This window comes from Balaenoptera physalus (assembly GCF_965194825.1).
Source record: "Balaenoptera physalus genome assembly, chromosome: 17".
Taxonomy (NCBI): Eukaryota; Metazoa; Chordata; class Mammalia; order Artiodactyla; family Balaenopteridae; genus Balaenoptera; species Balaenoptera physalus.
This window is the reverse complement of record NC_138895.1, coordinates 28,018,731-28,038,937: the sequence shown is the minus strand read 5'-3', so window position 1 is coordinate 28,038,937 and position 20,207 is coordinate 28,018,731. Positions and strand designations below refer to the sequence as shown.

The 20,207-nt window shown below is 36.2% G+C and overlaps 1 protein-coding gene across 12 annotated transcripts in view; it reads right to left on the bottom strand.

The window, feature by feature from the left end:
* Positions 1-20,207, bottom strand: part of RALYL (RALY RNA binding protein like) — an 881,748-nt gene that overhangs the window by 639,657 nt on the left and 221,884 nt on the right. For 3 of the 12 annotated variants that reach the window (XM_082434031.1, XM_082434028.1, XM_082434026.1), the window contains exon 2: positions 17,496-17,626. The exons of 8 other annotated variants lie outside the window; for them this stretch is intronic. The gene's annotated coding sequence lies outside the window, so the exon portion shown is untranslated. Of the gene's footprint in view, positions 1-6,404; positions 14,439-17,495; positions 17,627-20,207 lie in introns of those variants that run through there. One more of the 12 variants, XM_082434020.1, reaches the window with a different exon arrangement.

Genomic DNA, 20,207 nt, shown 5'->3' with positions numbered 1-20,207 from the left:
CATTTAACAAGGACCTAGAAAAACTAAAGAACAAGCAAACAATCATGAACAACACAATAAATGAAATTAAAAATTCTCTATTAGGGATCAATAGCAGAATAACTGAGGCAGATGAACGGATAAGTGACCTGGAATATAAAATAGTGGAAATAAACTACTGCAGAGCAGAATAAAGAAAAAAGAATGAAATGAATTGAGGACAGTCTCAGAGACCTCTGGGACAATATTAAATGCACCAACATTTGAATTATAGGGGTCCCAGAAGAAGAAGAGAAAAAGAAAGGGACTGAGAAAATATTCAAAGAGATTATAGTTGAAAACTTCCTTAATATGGGAAAGGAAATAGTTAATCAAGTCCTGGAAGCACAGAGAGTCCCATACAGGATAAATCCAAGGAGAAACACACCAAGACACATATTAATCAAAGTCTCAAAAATTAAATACAAAGAACAAATATTAAAAGCAGCAAGGGAAAAAACAACAAATAACGTACAAGGAAATCCCCATAAGGTTAACAGCTGATTTTTCAGCAGAAATTCTGCAAGCCAGAAGAGAGTGGCAGGACAATTTAAAGTGATGAAAGGGAAAAACCTACAACCAAGATTACTCTACCTAGCAAGGATCTTATTCAGATTTGATGGAGAAATTCAAAACTTTACAGACAAGCAAAAGCTAAGAGAATTCAGCACCACCAAACTAGCTTTACAACAAATGCTAAAGGAACTTCTCTAGTCAGGAAACAAAAGAGAAGGAAAATACCTACAAAAACAAACCCAAAACAATTAAGAAAATGGTAATAGGAACATACATATCGATAATGACCTAAAATGTAAATGGATTAAATGCTCCAAACAAAAGACATAGACTGGCTGAATGGATACAAAAACAAGACCCGTATATATGCTGTCTACAAGAGACCCAGTTCAGACCTAGGGACACATACAGACTGAAAGTGAGGGGATGGAAAAAGATATTCCATGCAAATGGAAATCAAAAGAAAGCTGGAGTAGCAATTCTCATATCAGAAAAATAGAATTTAAAACAAAGACTATTACAAGAGACAAAGAAGGACACTTCATAATGATCAAGGGATCAACCCAAGAAGAAGATATAACAATTGTAAATATTTCTGCACCCAACATAGCAGCACCTCAGTACATAACGTAAATACTAACAGAAGTACAATGGGAAATCTACAGTAACACAATCATAGTAGGGGAATTTAGCACCCCACTTTCACCAATGGACAGATCTTCCAAAATGAAAATAAATAAGAAAACACAAGCTTTAAATGATACATTAAACAAGATGGACTTCTTAATTGATTTTTATAGGACATTCCCTCCAAAACACAAAAGAATACACTTTCTTCTCAAGTGCTCAGGGAACATTCTCCAGGATAGATCATATCGTGGGTCACAAATCAAGCCTTGCTAAATTTAAGAAAATTGAAATCGTATCAAGTATCTTTTCCAATCACACCGCTATAAGACTAGATATCAATTACAGGAAAAAATCTGTAAAAAATACAAACACGTGGAGGCTAAACAATACACTACTTAATAACCAAGAGATCACTGAATAAATCAAAGAGGAAAGCAAAAAATAACTAGAAACAAATGACAATGAAAACATGACAACCCAAAACCTATGGGATGCAGCAAAAGCAGTTCTAAAAGGGAAGTTTATAGCAATACAATCGTACCTTAAGAAACAGGAAACATCTCAAATAAACAACCTAACCTAACAACTAAACCAATTAGAGAAAGAAGAACAAAAATCCCCAAAGTTACAGAAGGAAAGAAATCATAAAGATCAGATCAGAAATAAATGAAAAATAAATGAAGGAAATGATAGCAAAAATCAATAAAACTAAAAGCTGGTTTTTTGAGAAGATCAACAAAATTGATAAACCACTTGCCAGACTCATCAAGAAAAAAAGGGAGAAGATTCAAATCAATAGAATTAGAAATGAAAAAGAAGTAACAACTGACAATGCAGAAATACAAAGGATCATGAGAGATTACTACAAGCAACTCTATGCCAATAAAATAGACAACCTGGAAGAAATGGACAAATTCTTAGAAATGCACAACCTTCCAAGACTGAACCAGGAAGAAATAGAAAATATGAACAGACGAATCACAAACACTGAAACTGAAACTGTGATTAAAAATCTTCCAACAAACAAAAGCCCAGGACCAGATGACTTCACAGACAAATTCTATCAAACATTTAGAAAAGAGCTAACACTTATCCTTCTCAAATTGTTCCAAAATAAAGCAGAAGGAGGAACACTCCCAAACTCATTCTATGAGGCCACCATCACCCTGATACCAAAACCAGACAAAGATGTCACAAAAAAAGAAAACTACAGACCAATATCATTGATGAACGTAGATGCAAAATTCCTCAACAAAATACTAGCAAACAGAATCCAACAGCACATTAAAAGGATCATACACCATGATCAAGTGGGGTTTATTCCAGGAATACAAAGATTCTTCAGTATACACAAATCAATTAATGTGATACACCATATTAACAAATTAAAGGAGAAAAACCATATGATAATCTCAATAGATGCAGAAAAAGTTTTCAACAAAGTTCAACACCCATTTATGATAAAAGCCCTGCAGAAAGTTGGCATAGAGGGAACTTCCCTCAACATATTAAAGGCCATATATGACAAACCCACAGCCAACATCGTCCTCGATGGTGAAAAACTGAAACCATTTCCACTAAGATCAGGAACAAGACAAGGTTGCCCACTCTCACCACTATTATTCAACATAGTTTTGGAAGTCCTAGCTATGGCAATCAGAGAAGAAAAAGAAAAAAAAGGAATCCAAATTGGAAAAGAAGAAGTAAAGCTGTCACTGTTTGCAGATGACATGATACTATACATAGAGAATCCTAAAGATGCGATCAGAAAAGTACTAGAGCTAATCAATGAATTTGGTAAAGGAGCAGGGTACAAAATTAATGCACAGAAATCTCTTGCATTTCTATACACGAATGATGAAAAATCTGAACGTGAATTTAAGAAAACACTCCCATTTACCTTTGCAACAAAGAGAATAAAATACCTAGGAATAAACATACCTAAGGAGACAAAAGACCTGTATGCAGAAAATTATAACACACTGATGAAAGAAATGAAAGATGATACAAATAGATGGAGAGATATAGCATGTTCTTGGATTGGAAGAATCAACATTGTGAAAATGACTATACTACCCAACGCAGTCTACAGATTCAATGCAATCCCTCTCCAACTACCATGGGCATTTTTCACAGAACTAGAACAAAAAATTTCACAATTTGTATGGAAACACAAGAGACCCCGAATAGTCAAAGCAATCTTGAGGAAGAAAAACGGAGCTGGAGGAATCAGGCTCCCTGACTTCATACGATACTACCAAGCTACAGTAATCAATACAGTATGGTACTGGCACAAAAACAGAAATATAGATCAATGGAACAGGATAGAATGCCCAGAGATAAGCCCACGCACCTATGGTCACCTTATCTTTGGTAAAGTAGGCAAGAATATACAATGGAGAAAAGACAGCCTTTTCAATAAGTGGTGCTGGGAAATGTAAAAGCAGGAAATTAGAACATTCCCTAACACCATACACAAAAATAAACTCAAAATGGATTAAAGACCTAAATGTAAGGCCAGACACTATCAAACTCTTAGAGGAAAACATAGGCAGAACACTCTATGACATAAATCACAGCAAGATCCTTTTTGACCCAGCTCCTAGAGAAATGGAAATAAAAACAAAAATAAACAAATGGGACCTAATGAAACTGAAAAGCTTTTGCACAGCAAAGGAAACCATAAACAAGATGAAAAGACAACCCTCAGAATGGGAGAAAATATTTGCAAATGAAGCAACTGACAAAGGATTAATCTCCAAAATATACAAGCAGCTCATGCAGCTCAATATCAAAAAAACAAACAACCCAATCCAAAAATGGGCAGAAGACCTAAATAGACATTTCTCCAAAGAAGATATACAGATTGCCAACAGACACATGAAAGAATGCTCAACATCATTAATCATTAGAGAAATGCAAATCAAAACTACAATGCAATATTATCTCACACCAGTCAGAATGGCCATCATCAAAATATCTACAAACAATAAATGCTGGGAGAGGGTGTGGAGAAAAGGGAACCCTCATACACTCTTGGTGGGAATGTAAATTGATACAGCCACTATGGAGAACAGTATGGAGGTCCCTTAAAAAAGGAAAAATAGAACTACCATACAATCTAGCAATCCCACTACTGGGCATATACCCTGAGAAAACCATAATTCAAAAAGAGTCATGTACCACAATGTTCATTGCAGCTCTATTTACAATAGCCAGGACATGGAAGCTACCTAAGTGTCCATCAACAGATGAATGGATAAAGAAGATGTGGCACATATATACAATGGAATATTACTCAGCCATAAAAAGAAATGAAATTGAGTCATTTGTAGTGAGGTGGATGGACCTAGAGTCTGTCATACAGAGTGAAGTAAGTCAGAAAGAGAAAAACAAATACCGTATGCTAACACATATATATGGATTCTAAAAAAAAAAAAAAAAAGGTCATGAAGAACCTAGGGGCAAGACGGTAATAAAGATGCAGACCTACTAGAGAATGGACTTGAGGACACGGGGAGGGGGAAGGTTAAGCTGGGACAAAGTGAAAGAGTGGTATTGTATATATGGACATATATACACTACCAAATGTAAAATAGATAGTTAGTGGGGAGCAGTCGCATAGCACAGGGAGATCAGCTCGGTGCTTTTTGACCAGGTAGAAGGTTGGGATAAGGAGGGTGGGAGGGAGGGAGAGGCAAGAGGGAAGAGATATGGGGATATATGTATATGTATAACTGATTCACTTTGTTTTAAAGCAGAAACTAACACACCATTGTAAAGCAATTATACTCCAATAAAAATGTTAAAAAAACTAATTACTTAAAATTATTCTATAATTATAGGCTATCCATGTCATTAGTAATAATCCTTCCTATTTTCCTCCTGTTCTCTCTTTCTTCCTTTCATAAATAATTATTTGTTTTGCATGAATTAAAATATACCTGAAGGGACTTCCCTGGTGTCGCAGGGGTTTAGAATCCACCTGCCAATGCAGGGGACACGGGTTCGAGCCCTGGTCCAGGAAGATCCCACATGCCACGGAGCAACTAAGCCCGTGCACCACAACTACTGAAGGCTGCACGCCTAGAGCCCGTGCTCTGCAACAAAAGAAGCCACCGAAATGAGAAGCCTGCGCACTGCAAAGAAGAGTAGCCCCCACTCGCCACAACTAGAGAAAGCTTGTGCTCAGCAACGAAGAGCCAACGCAGCCAAAAATTAAATAAGTAAATAAATAAATAATATACCTGAAATTTTTTTTCAGTTTTGTGTAACAACTTACAGATCGACTATAATCTAACAGGAATGTTAAGAAAAGAGTGACTTGCAGGCTTGAAATCATGCTATACCAGGATCATTTGTAGAAACAGAGAGGCCTGGAATGTGCAGGGGAGGGGAAAAAATTGGAGGCAAAACATGTACTGTCTTCTGATGTAAATTAAAGGCAGGGCTAACATTTGATACTGAATCTGACTTGATTAGTAAGTCCCAAGTTTTTCAACTTAGTCCAACAGGAAGAAGTTTCAGAGAGCTAGATTTCAGGTCAGGAATAAGATTTGTACACAGATAAAAATAAAAAATAATATTCATTGAACGCTTACTATTTGCCGAGTACCATGCTCAAAGCTTTACGTACATTATTGTGTTTAATTGTCAAGGCAATTTTGTCAGGTATTAGGGAACTGATGCTTAAAGAGTCTAATAAATTCCCAGACATATGGCTAGTAAGTGGTAGAGCTAGAAGTTAAACAAAAAGAGTCTGATTATAAAGCCCCCACTCTAACGCACTATTCTTAATATAAAAAGAATTAAAGCACTTGTCAGATGGCTTCTTCAGGGATTAAGCCTGGGTAGTTAGCTGAATCAGGTAGGCTTCCTGTGGTAAGCAGCTTTTAAGATGCCTTCCAAAGATCCCTGCTTCCTGGTATTGATATCTTTGTTAATGCCTTTCTCTTGAGTATTTGTTTCTAACCAAGATTATATAGCAGTGTTGAGGGGATGTCATTCTGTGATTGGGTTATAAAAATTGTGACTTCATTTTCCTAGCTGATTCTCTCTATTGCCTTCTCTGTCTGTGCTCTTTAATGAAGGGGTCATATTGGACTAAGTCACTAACCAAGTAACTGAGAGCAGCTTCCAGTCAGCAGCCGGCAAGGAACTGAGGCCCTGGGTGCAACGGCACTCAAGGTACTGAACTCTGCCAACATATACATTAGTGAGTTTAAAAGCAGATCCTTTACCAGTTGAGCTTTCAGATGAGAGGTCCCAGGCCTGGCTGACATCTTGACTGCAGCCTTGTAAGTCAGCCTGAAATAGAAATCTCTCTCAGGTAAGCAGGGCCTAGACTTCTGATTCACAGAAACTGTGAGATGATAAATGTGTGTTGTTTAAAGCCACTAAATATTGGGGGTTAATCTGTTACACAGCAGTAGATAACTAATACACGTTCCTGAGGCAGGGACTATACCTTATTAGATTTCATGTATCCAGCAACTAACACAGTTCCTAAAACACAGAAAGCAGCCATGGATACCAACTAAGTGGAAAGCTAATGAAAGAAGAAAGGATTAAACTAATTGATCTTTAAGATAATTTGAAACTTGAGATTCTATTATTATTTCATGTAAAACATAATTAAAATAAACTCTCCTCCATGGTCCTATCCACTTTATCAGAATAAAAGATATTACAAGTAAAATAGCCTAAACTCAATAACAAAGATTTTTTTTCTCCTCCACTCCCCCAGGTTTATTGAAATATAATGTAGATACAAAAGATTCATCCATTATAAGTATGCCATTTGATAAATTTTCAAAGCTAGAAATATTCATGTAACTACCACCAAAACCAAGATACAAAGCGTTTCCAACTAATGTGCCCCTTTGCAATCAAGCCTCTTTCCTGACTCCTTCAGGCAACTATTTACTGATCAACTTTCTCTCATTATAGTTTTACATTTTCTAGCATATCGTACACAGAGATGTTTTTAAATGCTTGATGTATATTTCAAATGCACTAGGTGTAAAGATACAAGACCATATAAGTCAGCTGTAGCTGAATTTAATATTTTCATTTTTCATTCATAATTTTATATGTAAATCTCTTCAATAGATTCTCTTTACAAATAAATAATGTTATCTATAAGAAAAAGACTAAATATTTCCAATGGAATTTTTACTAACTGATCTTTAATAAATTGATCTGACCAAGAGGACAGTTTCTAAAATTCCTCAAAGATCCCTGGAATTTATCCAGAATTTTTCCCTCTGAACATTGAGAGAAAAATGAGAATACCTGTTGTACTGTATTAAGCTATTCTGCAGTGGCCATTTATAAGCATTTTTTTATTTAACAGCTAAAAGAAGGTTGAGGCTATAGTAAAGCAGGAAAGGATTTTACAGTTAGAATTCTCTGGATTTTGCTGCAACTTGGCTCTGTGAAATTTGTTCTTGCTGATTAAATTTTCAACACTGACACAATCAGGCTGCTTTTGAATGCCTGGTCTTTCTCCAAGTTGCAAGTAAAGAGACATGCAGTCATCTAATAAAAATGCTAAAGACATTTCCTTGAATGTAAGCGTTGATGGATGGATAAACAACAGTGAGACCTGCATAATGAAAGCAGTCACAAAACTCTACAGTATTAGGAGTAATATTTACTGAATTCTCACAATGAGCAGGGTGCCACATTTGCTATATCAAATGTTTCTTCACTTACTGGGGGAAAATGACTAATAGTTACTAGCACAAATGCAGGAGTCAATTAAGTCGGAAAAGCCTTGATATGCCTACAGCATCAAAGCTCCATGTTACATGGTAAGTATCTAAATAAATCCCAAGGAGTGCCACTAATGTCTGTCTCAATTTGTAGATGCCCTTTGGTAACCACTTACAATTGAACGATCGCATTCAGAAGTAAACAGTACAGTGAACAGAACCGTCTGTTTGGGATCACACTAACCTAGATGCAAATTGAGTTTTGACTTTCACTAAATAAGTTTAGTGGCCATAGGAAAAATAATGTAACTCCTAGAGACAGTTTCTTCAGATGTAAATGAGTGCTTTATATATGACAAGATGTGAAGCAGGGTTTTTCCTGTTACTTCAAACATTTCAGCTAAAGCCTCAATTGAGAACGATAAGAGAAAGGACTGTAAAGAGTAGCTGCTAGGCACCTCTCCTAGGGTTTCCTAACAGGCAGCAAAACTGGCTACAAACCTAGCCCTTCATCTGGATCATCAAATGCAGAATTTGGAGTGCATCGTGAGAGAAAGTTGTCAAGGCAATGATATGTTATCCAAAGGAGCGGTTTCAGCTTATCTCCTGCCCTGCACACACACTCCACACACTTATCCTAGGGGGCCAGCTCCAAGGGATCTAAAAGTAGTGGGTGGGGCAGATCAGACCAGTGTCTCAATTCTGACCACAGGCTTTCTGAGCAGAAGTGTGCAGGCAAATTTCTGCATGACCACTGTGATGAGAAGATTTTGGAACAGCTGGCTTGTGGCCCCTGGAGTTTGGGGAAGCATTTGAGCATCGAAATGACTGACCCTTTCCCTCCTAGATAATTCAGAAAGCAGAATGCTGGCTGGAAGACAGCAGACAAGCAGACCTACATTCCATTACTTGTCAGGACAAGAATGCCTGCATCTCCTATAGGCTCAGTGCATCCCACAGAAAGTATTTTGCTATCCTTATAGGATCCTACAGAAAAGTATTTCCTGCCAAAGTAAGAGAAGGAGGTTATTGGATTGGTTACCGTGTGCTGGAGCTGAGTGATAGGTAAAATGCAAATGTCCATTGTCAGAGAGCTGAGGTCCAAAATAGTGGTGGTATGGGGGAGATAGCAGGGTTCTAAAGAGCCTACCAGTATACCCCACAAAGCAGACAGCTCCTGTCAATAATGGAGATATCTATTACTGAGAGAGACTAGAAAAATCCCAGTCAATTCACAATTATTCTAAAATGCAGGGCTAGAGCTAGTGGCAGGCCTGAACTGAGGGGATGGGAAACATATTGAATTTTATCTGAATTTAGGACAGATTGAAAATTTTAACAACTGAAAATAAATTTCAGTTGTTGAAATTAAATTGTGTTTATAATCGATGGTCTGCAATATTATGGCCTCTGCCTTACCTGTATCAAATCACAGGGTCAAAGATGTGATAACACAGTTGAAGACAAAAAGTAAAAGTGCTTTCTGCTTATATTGGCTTTGAGTTCAGACCATTGAATAAAATCATTACATAAGGATTATAGATAATACACGTTAAATGCCTTCCATAGTACCTGACACACAGAAAATGAGTTTAATAAATATGAGTTACTGTTAGTTTTATTACCATGTCTCTGGCACTGTTAGTTACTTTACTTACTCTAATCCTCCCAATAAATCTACAAGGTAGCTATTGTTATATTTATTTTATAGATGAAAAGAAAGCAGAAACAAAAGTGAAAGAGGCAGTCGTTACCCTTGGAAGATAAATCTAAGGGAAGCAGAGTAGTACATTAACGGTGCTAATGGCTCAAATAGAGATTGTACAAGGTGGCATCAGAGGCCAACTCAGACCACACTTAGGCTTTCCCAAAGGATCTGGTCCCCAAAATAGGAGTCAGTTATCCAGGTTAAAAAGAGGGACAAAATTTCCAAATGATGGGCTCTACAAGAGGTCCAGGATGACCAAGGTACAGGAAGGGACGTAGCAAGAGGAGAACAGAGCTGCAGGATGGAGTGATATAATGAAATACCTGTAACCCCCCTTGGTCATTTACCCTGAAGACAGTGTGGAACTAAGGGATGAATTTAAGTAAGGTAGTGGTCACTGCCATGTAGGGATCTCTACACAGAACCCAGAAGTATGGTATTGCAATCTGAGAGCCCCTAGTTGCTGAATCAGGCCAATCTGTGAGTTCTCTGACCTCTTAGTATCCCTCATCTGTAAAGCCTGTTAATGTATTTGTCTTTAAATGGAGTAAAGATAACACCTACTTCATGGGACTATACTGAAATGCTGAATTACAAAGTGCTACATAAGTCTTATATTATGAGCTCAAACACTGAAAATACCAGTCAACTCTCCCCAATTTTTCTTAAAATTAACAATTAATTATATTATCAGTAATTAAATTTCTCCTCTGCATGTTGATACGTGTTAGGCATCAAACAAATTTTTAAAAACTCATTATTTGTACTAGTCTAAAAACATTCAGCTGGATTCTTTAAATTTCTGCTTCTACTATACATTCTAACAAAGGCAAACATAGAAAAATATGGCAGGAAAGTCAGGACAGCTAAGGGCAAAAGCTAACTATGGAGGCTTCACTTGAAGTTCCCAGAGTGGCAATAGTAATTACAGGTTTGGAGCTTGTGGCAATTAGAGCAAATTCTCAAGTGCAGTGCTTCTCTTTCCTCCATAAATCTGCAGTGACTTGGTGACCTAATCCAAGTATCAAAAAAGACCCAACTCTGACAGGATGCCCTCTTCCCTAAGTGGATGTTTGCATTTCTTTGTATAAGTGCCACGAAAAGAGAGAGAGAGGGAGAGACAGTTAAAGTTATCAGGGTGAAATATAATGAGGGCATCTTATGAGGCAGCAGAATGATATAGTGGGAAGAATATGGCATCTTTTCCTAGAATCAGCTCCTCACTACAGCCTCCTAGAAGTGTGGTGAAACTGGCTAACAGACTTAGATCAGAAGGGTGAATGGTCAAGCTCAGGGTCATCCACAGACCAGCTTACCGGGTGCAGTGTGTGGGATGTCTGAGATTGATCTAACACCACCAAAGGCTGGCCCTGACACTTCTGGCACCTTTCCTAGGTGCAGCTGGGAAAGCCACAGTGCAGAGGCCAAGGGGCTTCATAAACCTAGGAACAGTTGCATCAGGTTCTGATACAAAGAGAGTCAGCCTTGAGAAGAGGGCATGTAAAAGATACTAGGGAAGAGGTGTCAAGGAATAAAAATACAAGTTATGCAATGATCCAGAACAATGGGGCTATTCCTCCCAGGACCTAGGAAGAAGCCCTTCAGAACTGAGGACTGAGAGTAGATGGATGGGGAATCAATCCCCGTCCTTTTCATTCTAAAATGATCTTTAGATGAAGTAAGAATAATACCGAAGGTTCATTTTTATTGTAACTTTTCTCACATGATTAGATGGTTTTCAAGGATTTCTTTAAAAATAACAGTACATATCTGAAATTTGGCTTATCCAAAAATCCATTTATATGCCTCTTAGAAGTTGATTAAATTTAACTTCTTGCATTTAGTATTCCAATCAGCAATGTTTTTTTTATCTTTTAAGAGGCTTGGAACATAAAATTAGCCCAGTATTGTAACAATCAAATTTACTCAATTTTTTCCAAAAAAGGCAATTTTAACATATGTAAATGGAGCATTTGATTACTCATATGCATGTGAAATGCTCTAATATATACTGTACATCTAGAGAATTTGAACTATTTGCTTTACTTTCCTGGATTTGGGGGGCAGAAAGAGATGGTAATCATAAAACCTGTGTTTACCCAAGGGATTATGCCGCTCCTGCTGTCATCATTATGTCAATGGCCAAAACAAACACTATAAGCATTGTCTCAGTACTAATTTGATGAAGGGTTGGAGGAGAGTTAAGAAAAATTAGAACTTTCTTTGGCACCACAGCTTTTGGGTCTGGTTGTTACCAAGCCCCAGTTCCAAGCTGCTCTAAATGATGAGGCTGATGGTGCCATGTTCTTACAAAACCTTCAATGTCTGGTTTGATTCCTAGGACAGACTGGTACAAGCGGGTAGAGCCCATGGGTAGTGCTTATCCTAGAATTAAAACTCACAGAGTGGGAAAAGATGAAGTTATAAAATGAAAGAGATGGGAAGAAACTCTCAGAAGTATATTGGTCCTTGAAATGTGTATTAGCCTTCATCCAGAGTTCAAAGAATATCTATTATAGAAACAATATTATGCTTTCATGAAAATGCATTTGTCGTTGATTAAAATAGAGTCCTATGATAAAAATCTGTGGGACATACTCTACAGGAATTAGAAGAGTGACATGATAGATGAAAATTGAAAATTGTTTCAGGTTCATATAGAGGGCACTGTATAATCATAATGATGAGAGCTTGCATTTGTAAAGGATTTTAGTTTTCAAAGTGCTTTCATACCCATCATCTCTGCTGATCTTTACAACAACCCTGTGAGCTAGGTAGGGCAAGAATTATCATCTCCATTTTAAAGGAAGGGAAACTTTATATCTTTCTCAAATAAGTAATTTTGTATTTAGAATGATTGTACAACATTTCACTCATCTTGATAACTGCACTAGCCTACTGAAAGCACTTACCCATTTATAAAATAAATTTTAAAAATGATAGTGAAAACTAAATAAAATTTATAAGATGGAAATGTTCTAGAAGAAACAGACACAATTAAAGAGAATAAAATAGTGTGAATATGTATGCAGGTAGGTGGGCCTGGGAAATTATTTTGTATAATATAGTTTAAGTAGTTTCCTTATTTTGGGGGACATTTCCATGTAACTGTCTGGCTACCATCTCAAATTTCACGTGTCAAAACTTCACCTTCATCTCTCAATTTTCCTATCTCTAACTACAGAAGCCCAGTTCATGTCTTTACCCAAATTAGACAGCTTGGTTCACCTCTTTTTCATTTAACTATCTGAAGTCAATCACCTCATCTTTTTCTTCTTTTAATTCCTGCTGTCTCTACCTAAATCCCAGGTCTTCACTCACTGAATTTCACACTGTACTTCAGTTTATCTGATTTATGATTTTACCTTAGGTACTGCAATATACCATCAGCTTATTCTTTTCCACACAAATATTCATTAGATCCCTATATTTTTTTCTCTCTAAGGTAAAAAGTACTTTACCTGCCTTTCAGAATCCTTTATTATCAAGATACAAATACTACCCGATTTCCAAACACTCTCTTTTCTTTTTTTAATGAGACCTGGGTCCTCTTGCCTCTCCAATGTTTTATGATTTTTCCTTCCTCAAGCCTTCAATGTCTTGCTCCATTCATGCAGAAACCAAAGTTCCCCTGTTTCTTGCACATATTTCTTCTCTATGCTTCATTCTGCTATCACTTCCATGATCTGGTTCTCTGTAGAAGGCCCTCATTAATGAATACCTACATGATTTATACTTTGTGAAATTCAAGTAGGATCTTAATTATATAATGTCTTATACTGATCCATATTCATTAATCTGTATCTCCAGTTACGCTGAAGGCCTTTGACAGGAGGCAACATGTTTTAATATTCTTCTGACACCCTAGGGACCAAGCAGTGATAAAGACATAGGGGTGGCTCATTTTTAATTAATAACTATATTCAAAAGCATAGAAACAAAAGTTTGAAAATAAATGCATTCATTCATGCTAACCATGCATTATGTTAAGTGCTGAGAATATAATGGCAAATAAGAAAGACCTGCTGCCACCCTCACTGAGCTTGTGGTCTCCTGCCATGGAGAAACCCAATAAACACCCTCCATGGTGAGTGCTAACTGCCTAACATCATGTAAAGTCACAAAGAAAAATAAGAGAGGAGAGTTGATCAGTATTTATTACAAAAGAAGCTCACAAATGAAATAACACCTTTTGGCTTTATGAAGCTTAAATGGTTGACGAGTATTGCTATTTTCCATATAGCAGCACAGGGACCATAAATGGTTCTACATTATGTGAAATATGAAGATCAGTGAAATGCTTGGCATTTCAAGTTGGAAGCTAGAGGGAAAATGATTTATAATTCAATAGTACATATTTTTATATTCATCAAACACTGTATGCTTAACATCATTTAATTTTAAATAAAAATGAATAATTAAAACTACCCTAATAAGCATATAAAATAGCTTGAAGAATTTTAAAATTTTGGTTATTCATTAACAGAACAGATAAATTATGTTAATCTCCACTAATTCTTTAAATTTTTACAGTAATATTGAATTTAACTTGCAAATGTTTGATAATCTAAGCCATAATAGAACAATCTGGTAAGCTGATGCATTTTCTTTATGCGTCAGTATGCATTATGTACAGATTTTTGTAGACTTAATTAACAATGTTAAACCATGAGAAAAAATTAAAGACAACCTTAAGAATAACTATTTCAAATGAGATATGTTAGTCATATTTCCATTTAAAAAAAAAATTGACTGCAGTAATTTTTTATCCTAGAGCTGGTTTAATGTTGAAAAAGAACATATATTTAATTCCCACCCCAAATGTAAGTATTTTAACCAGCAGATGTTCACTTTTTGACATTCTCATGTACGATATGCCCAATCATTACAGAGACAAAAGAGAGAAAATACCTCTAATGCAAAAAAATAAATTTTTGATGATATTAATTTGATCATATAATTTATTTATAATTTAGAGACATTCAAAAACCACATTAGACAGAATTTCCAATCATCAGTGAAACTTATGTAATCAACAGACCTTTAATGTTTCAAAAGATGCTTTTAGTTTTTTTCCTATGTACAAATTCATTAATATTTAGAGGGGAGACAGCAAGGAAAAAAGCTACAGCAATAATCATCAGGTATATAGAAAGAAAATCAAAGAAAAACAGTGTCACAGAAACTAATGAAGACAACTATATCAAGAAGACAGCAGGCCATGTTAGACGCATCAAGAAGATTCAATTGAATGAAGGATGAAAACAGGTTAATTGACTTAGTAATTAGGTCACAGATAAACTTAGTGCAGTTTGAGAACAGTGGGGGGTGGGGGACCTGAGGTCCTGAGCACCAAACCTTTTCTATCCTTCCAATATATCTGATGTCAGGGAATTCCCCGGCAGTCCAGCAGCTGGGACTCCACACTTTCACTGCCGAGGGCCCAGGTTCGATCCCTGATGAGGGAACTAAGATCCCACAAGCCACACACTGGGGCAAAACAAAAACAAACAAACAAACAAACAAACAAAAAATCTGATGTCAAATAAAGAAAAGGGTGGATCACCTCGGGTGTAAATGCAGATCGAAGGAATTGCAGGGAACAGGAGCATAAGCACATTTGGAAGCAGAGAATATGGAAGTAGTAGAAAAGAAGAAGCTGTACATCAGAAATGAAATAGGATAAGTAATTGAAGAAGACGGAAAGATGGTGAAACAGAGAGAATGGGGAAGAGTGAGTGTTAAGGACACCTTTTACTTTAAGATAAGAAGGAGTGTTGAGAGAAGGAAGAGATGCACATGTAAATTTTCAAGTGGGGAAGGGGTTGAGGACAAGGTCAAACACTGAGAAATGGGGGGACCTGAAACAAGGTAAAAAATCATACCAACAACTACAGAGAAAAATCATATCAACAATTACAGAGAAATGGGGGAACCTGAAACAAGGTTAAAAACAAAAAAAACAATCATACCAACAAATACATTGGTAATTGTTGAAATGGTAATGTAAAAAGAGGATAAAGTAATATTGTCACCAGAGTATGATTCAACACAAGAATATCTACTAAAATAACATTTAATAGGTTAAAAAAGGAAAACCATGTACCAATCTCAATAAAAGGAAAAAAACACTGAAAAAAAATGTCTATTAAATAAAAATATGCTTAGAAAAAATGTTAAACCCCTTAACTTGATAAAGAATAGCTATCAAAAATGAAAAGTAAACACAATACTTAATGGAAGCATTTAAAAATATTCACATAAAATTAGGAATATAATAAAGAACCATCTGTATAAACTTCTATTAATATTAAAACTGGTAAGGAAAAGATAAAATTGTGTTTGTAAAGTTTGAGGACTAAGGAAACTGCTGCAAAGATGCTGGGTGTTAAAGCAGTCTACAAAATCAATAACATGCCTTTATACCAGAAATAACTGATTTGAAAGAATAAGTGGGGAGATAAAACACCCTTTTACAATAGCAACAAAATAATAAGGTACCCAGAAATGTCCAACAAAAGAGGTGTGAGCTGTCCTTTGGACATTCACAAAATATTGTTGAGAGACTTTAGCAGACCAGAAAAAAAACAGCATGAGATTGTTTTTTGTTGGATGGAGGACACTCATTGCAAATATGCCCTTTGTCTCTGAATTTAACTATAAATTTACATCAATTGCAATCAAAATCTTAGCAAAGTTTCTCACAGAATTAGAGAAACTGACCCTAAAATTTATAAAAAACTGCCAAGAAGCAACATTTTTCAATTTTGAAGAAAAGAACAAAGTTAAGGCTCATTCCCTACCAGATACCAAGATTAATTTTAAAACTGTGGCAATAAATAAATAAACATGGTGTATTGAGTTATATAGGGATGGACAAATAGAACACTGGAATAGATTGTAATCCATAGATAGATAGATAGATAGATAGATAGATAGATAGATGATAAGGTAGATAAATAGATATTTAGAGAGAGAAATACTGTTTGAAAGTGGTGGTATTACAATTCAATGTGGAGAGAAACACTTTTTTAATAAATGGCTCCTTAACAAGAAGTTATCTCCATGGAAAATGGTAAAGTTAGATCCTGACTACACCTCCTATGGGTACACATATGTAACAAATCATTGTGGATTAAAGATTTAGGAATAAATAGTAAAGCTTTAAAATTATGTAAGATATTATAGGAGAATGTGACTTTAGTGAAGAAGGATGCTTAAACACTCCCATTGAGAGTAGAAGGGGCATGCTCACGGCTGTACATTGGGTTTTCTCTTTCTTTTTGGTGATTACCCTGTACCACCTGATCGCTGGGAGTTTTCCTGGCTTCTCTGTTCCTGATATGACTGTTAGAATCGGGGGGGGGGCATTTTTGTTTGTTTGTTTGTTTGTTTTTGCTGATTTGGCCTAACCTTCACTTGGTGGCATTGGTGGACCTTCTAAGATCAACCACGTCCTCCAACAGCTCCTTCCAAAGCTGCTCAGCCCTCAGCTTCTGTAGGGGGACACCTCATGCAAAGTCATGGGCGACTTGATACAAGTACACTGCTGATGAATGCATATATCATGCCATATACTGCAAAGCAGGTAGAAACTTCTTCATCCTGCCAGGCAAATCTGGGGTGGTTACTTCTGACCCTCTCTTCTCTTAAGCATTTTATGATACCACTTTCCTACTTTGCTTGGGTCCCCACCATTGACGCTGGTCTACCCCAGGCAGCTGCAGTCTTCTCCCAAGTTTATGATGGGAGACCAAAGCACCTGCTGCCTTTCCCTCTCCACTTCTAGGATTTTAAACAGGAAATACATGTAACTTGGCTGCTTGCTTCTCTTTACTTGCACTCTAAAGCAGCAAAAGGAACAAGCTTTCCTATTTTTCTTCCCATGTGATCTAAATTTATCTTACATCATCTGGTCCTCATTCTTAGTGGTAGGAAGCCTCACGGTCCTGTGAACTCAGGTGTAAAGATTATCTTCTCCATAACATGAAAATAACTCTCCAGTGAAGGTCCACCAGGGGTGGTTCTTGATGTAAACCTATGGGTAACAAGGGACTAGAGATTACTAAGGAAGAAAATACATTGGTTTATATCTCAGAAATATTATGTTTCTTAAGTATATTTTACAGAAAGAAGTTACAGGGCTCAAAACGTATTGGTTGTGAGGAGGGAGGAAGTCTATGAAATAGACATCATTCGTCCCATTTTGCAGATAAATAAACCAAAGCTTTAGAGGAATTAAGTAACCTGTGTGACATCAAATGAAGCAAAACCAGAATTCTAATCTAAGTGCATATTATTTCTACAGTAATAAATTATCTGGGACTTCCCTGGCAGTCCAGTGGTTAAGACTGTGCTCCTAATGAAGGGGACTTAGTTCCTGGTCAGGGAACTAAGATCCCCCATGCTGCAAGGTGTGGCCAAAAAAAACCCCAAAAACAAAAATAAATACATACATACATACATACATACATAAACGTCTTCCTATTAAAAAAAGAAAATAAATCATCTAATCTTTCAAGAAACATAGAGACTACCAGCACTAAAATTTCATATCATATGATGGAGTAATGGATAAAACACAATTCACTAAACATGCTGTGAAATCAGGTCATTCATGACAATTCTCAATGTAAACCTTCTAGCGTTAATCAACCAGTATTAAAGCAAATTAAAGGCATATTTTCATATATCTTGAAGGAGAGTACACTGTAGATGAAAATCTTTTAATTAATAAGCTGGCACCTGTGAAGTTTTTATATTGTCATTAAATTTATTTCAAGTTGTATTCATTACTAAAGCTGATATCAGGAATATTTATAAATACACTGTCAGAGTAGTATGAATGCTAGGAGGTATTACTCTTTTATTGACAAGCACTTGAATGTATGCACTAACAACTCTTGACCTCCCTGTATGTGAATGAAAGTTGTACAATCAGTCAAAGTGACATAAAGCACTGTTTTTAAACCAGTGAAAAACACTTTAATCTAGTCCTAATTTGATCACCTCTCTCACCACTGTTATTATCGATAATTATTACAATTAAATCATCATTAACTAATCCATCAGAGGATTACAAAAATTGTTAAGTATCTTCCCAATGCCTCTTTCAGTGAGATTTCCCAGGGAGGCAATTAGAATTTTGTTTCTTTTATAATGTACTGTTCAAATGTAAATTGCCATATTCCAGACTGAAGCCTGATCTAAATGAGAAAGTGATTTGGGACATATCCACAGAACATGGAGCTAAGTCTGAGAAAACAGGCAGCAATCGATAGCAGAATAAGTACTGAGAGAACAGGCAGCTTCCAAGGGCAAAACTGAATTTGAAATGCAAGTTCACAGACCACCAGCAGTTCAATGTATAGGGGCAAACAATAGAAATCCAGAACTAGTACATCTGATCTCCCATGTGGTGAGCACTCAATAAATAGTTTCCTATTTTCATACTATGAGTTTACCTGAAGCAATAAACTATGATGCCAAATTATCACATGTCATATTACAGCAAACTCAAAGCTGGGTAAGGAACTTTATTTTCTTCTAGAGAGCAGTGAAAAGAGCCAAATGAACTGTCTCAAGGACAGAAGTTACCATCTCAACATGGCATATCAGTTAGATCTCGTGGGAAACACACGATAATCATAATTCTAGACTCTGCTCTGTATTCTAAAAAGCTATCATTTATGATTAATGCATTTTGCCCATTTTATAAATAAATAACTCAGCCACAACCATAGTGAGATTTTATGAAGGCCAATTCTCCAGTCTCCCAAACTCATCTATTGTTCTTAGAAGGATGCTGGTGTCTATGCAATTGAATTTTTAATATACATATATTATATCTTCTTAGATGTCTACGAAGACATGAAATATCATTCCCTTGGAGGTAAAACTATTATGTGAAAATCTATTTTTAACTATACTTGTTTCAGGATAATTAAGAACACACAGTTTATCTCTCCAAGCAAGAAATTCTCAAAGTAATGTGTTCTAAAAAGAGACTACTGTATTAAACATTATTTTAAAAGCACCACGTGGGCAGAGTCATTCAGTTAATAATCTTATTGCTTTATTAAATTCTTTAAATAAATCATGGAAAAATATGCACTCACCATTCTCACATTTTATTATTTTCTCTTCAAAGGGTGTACACTGACAACTTGTTTTACTCCACCAGGTTGCAAGATTAGAAAATGAAAATCACTAGTCTTTTTGAAGCCTTGATGGATGGCAGTCACATTGCTTAATCAGCCAGGATTCTGGTACATTGACCATTACAAAGTAGTGGATATGTTTTGGCCAAAGACTTCACAGTTCACTCTTACACATGTTCAGTCTTTTGTTGAATGACATTATCTTTATAAATTATTTATACCTACTTCAGCAAATTAAGTTGAATGTTCTTTAACGTTTATTACAAAGAGTGGCATTGACATATATACACTACCAAATGTAAAATAGATAGCTAGTGGGAAGCAGCCACATAGCACAGGGAGATCAGCTCGGTGCTTTGTGTCCCCCTAGAGGGGTGGGATAGGGAGGGTGGGAGGGAGATGCAAGAGGGAGGGGATATGGGGATATATGTATATGTATAGCTGATTCACTTTGTTATA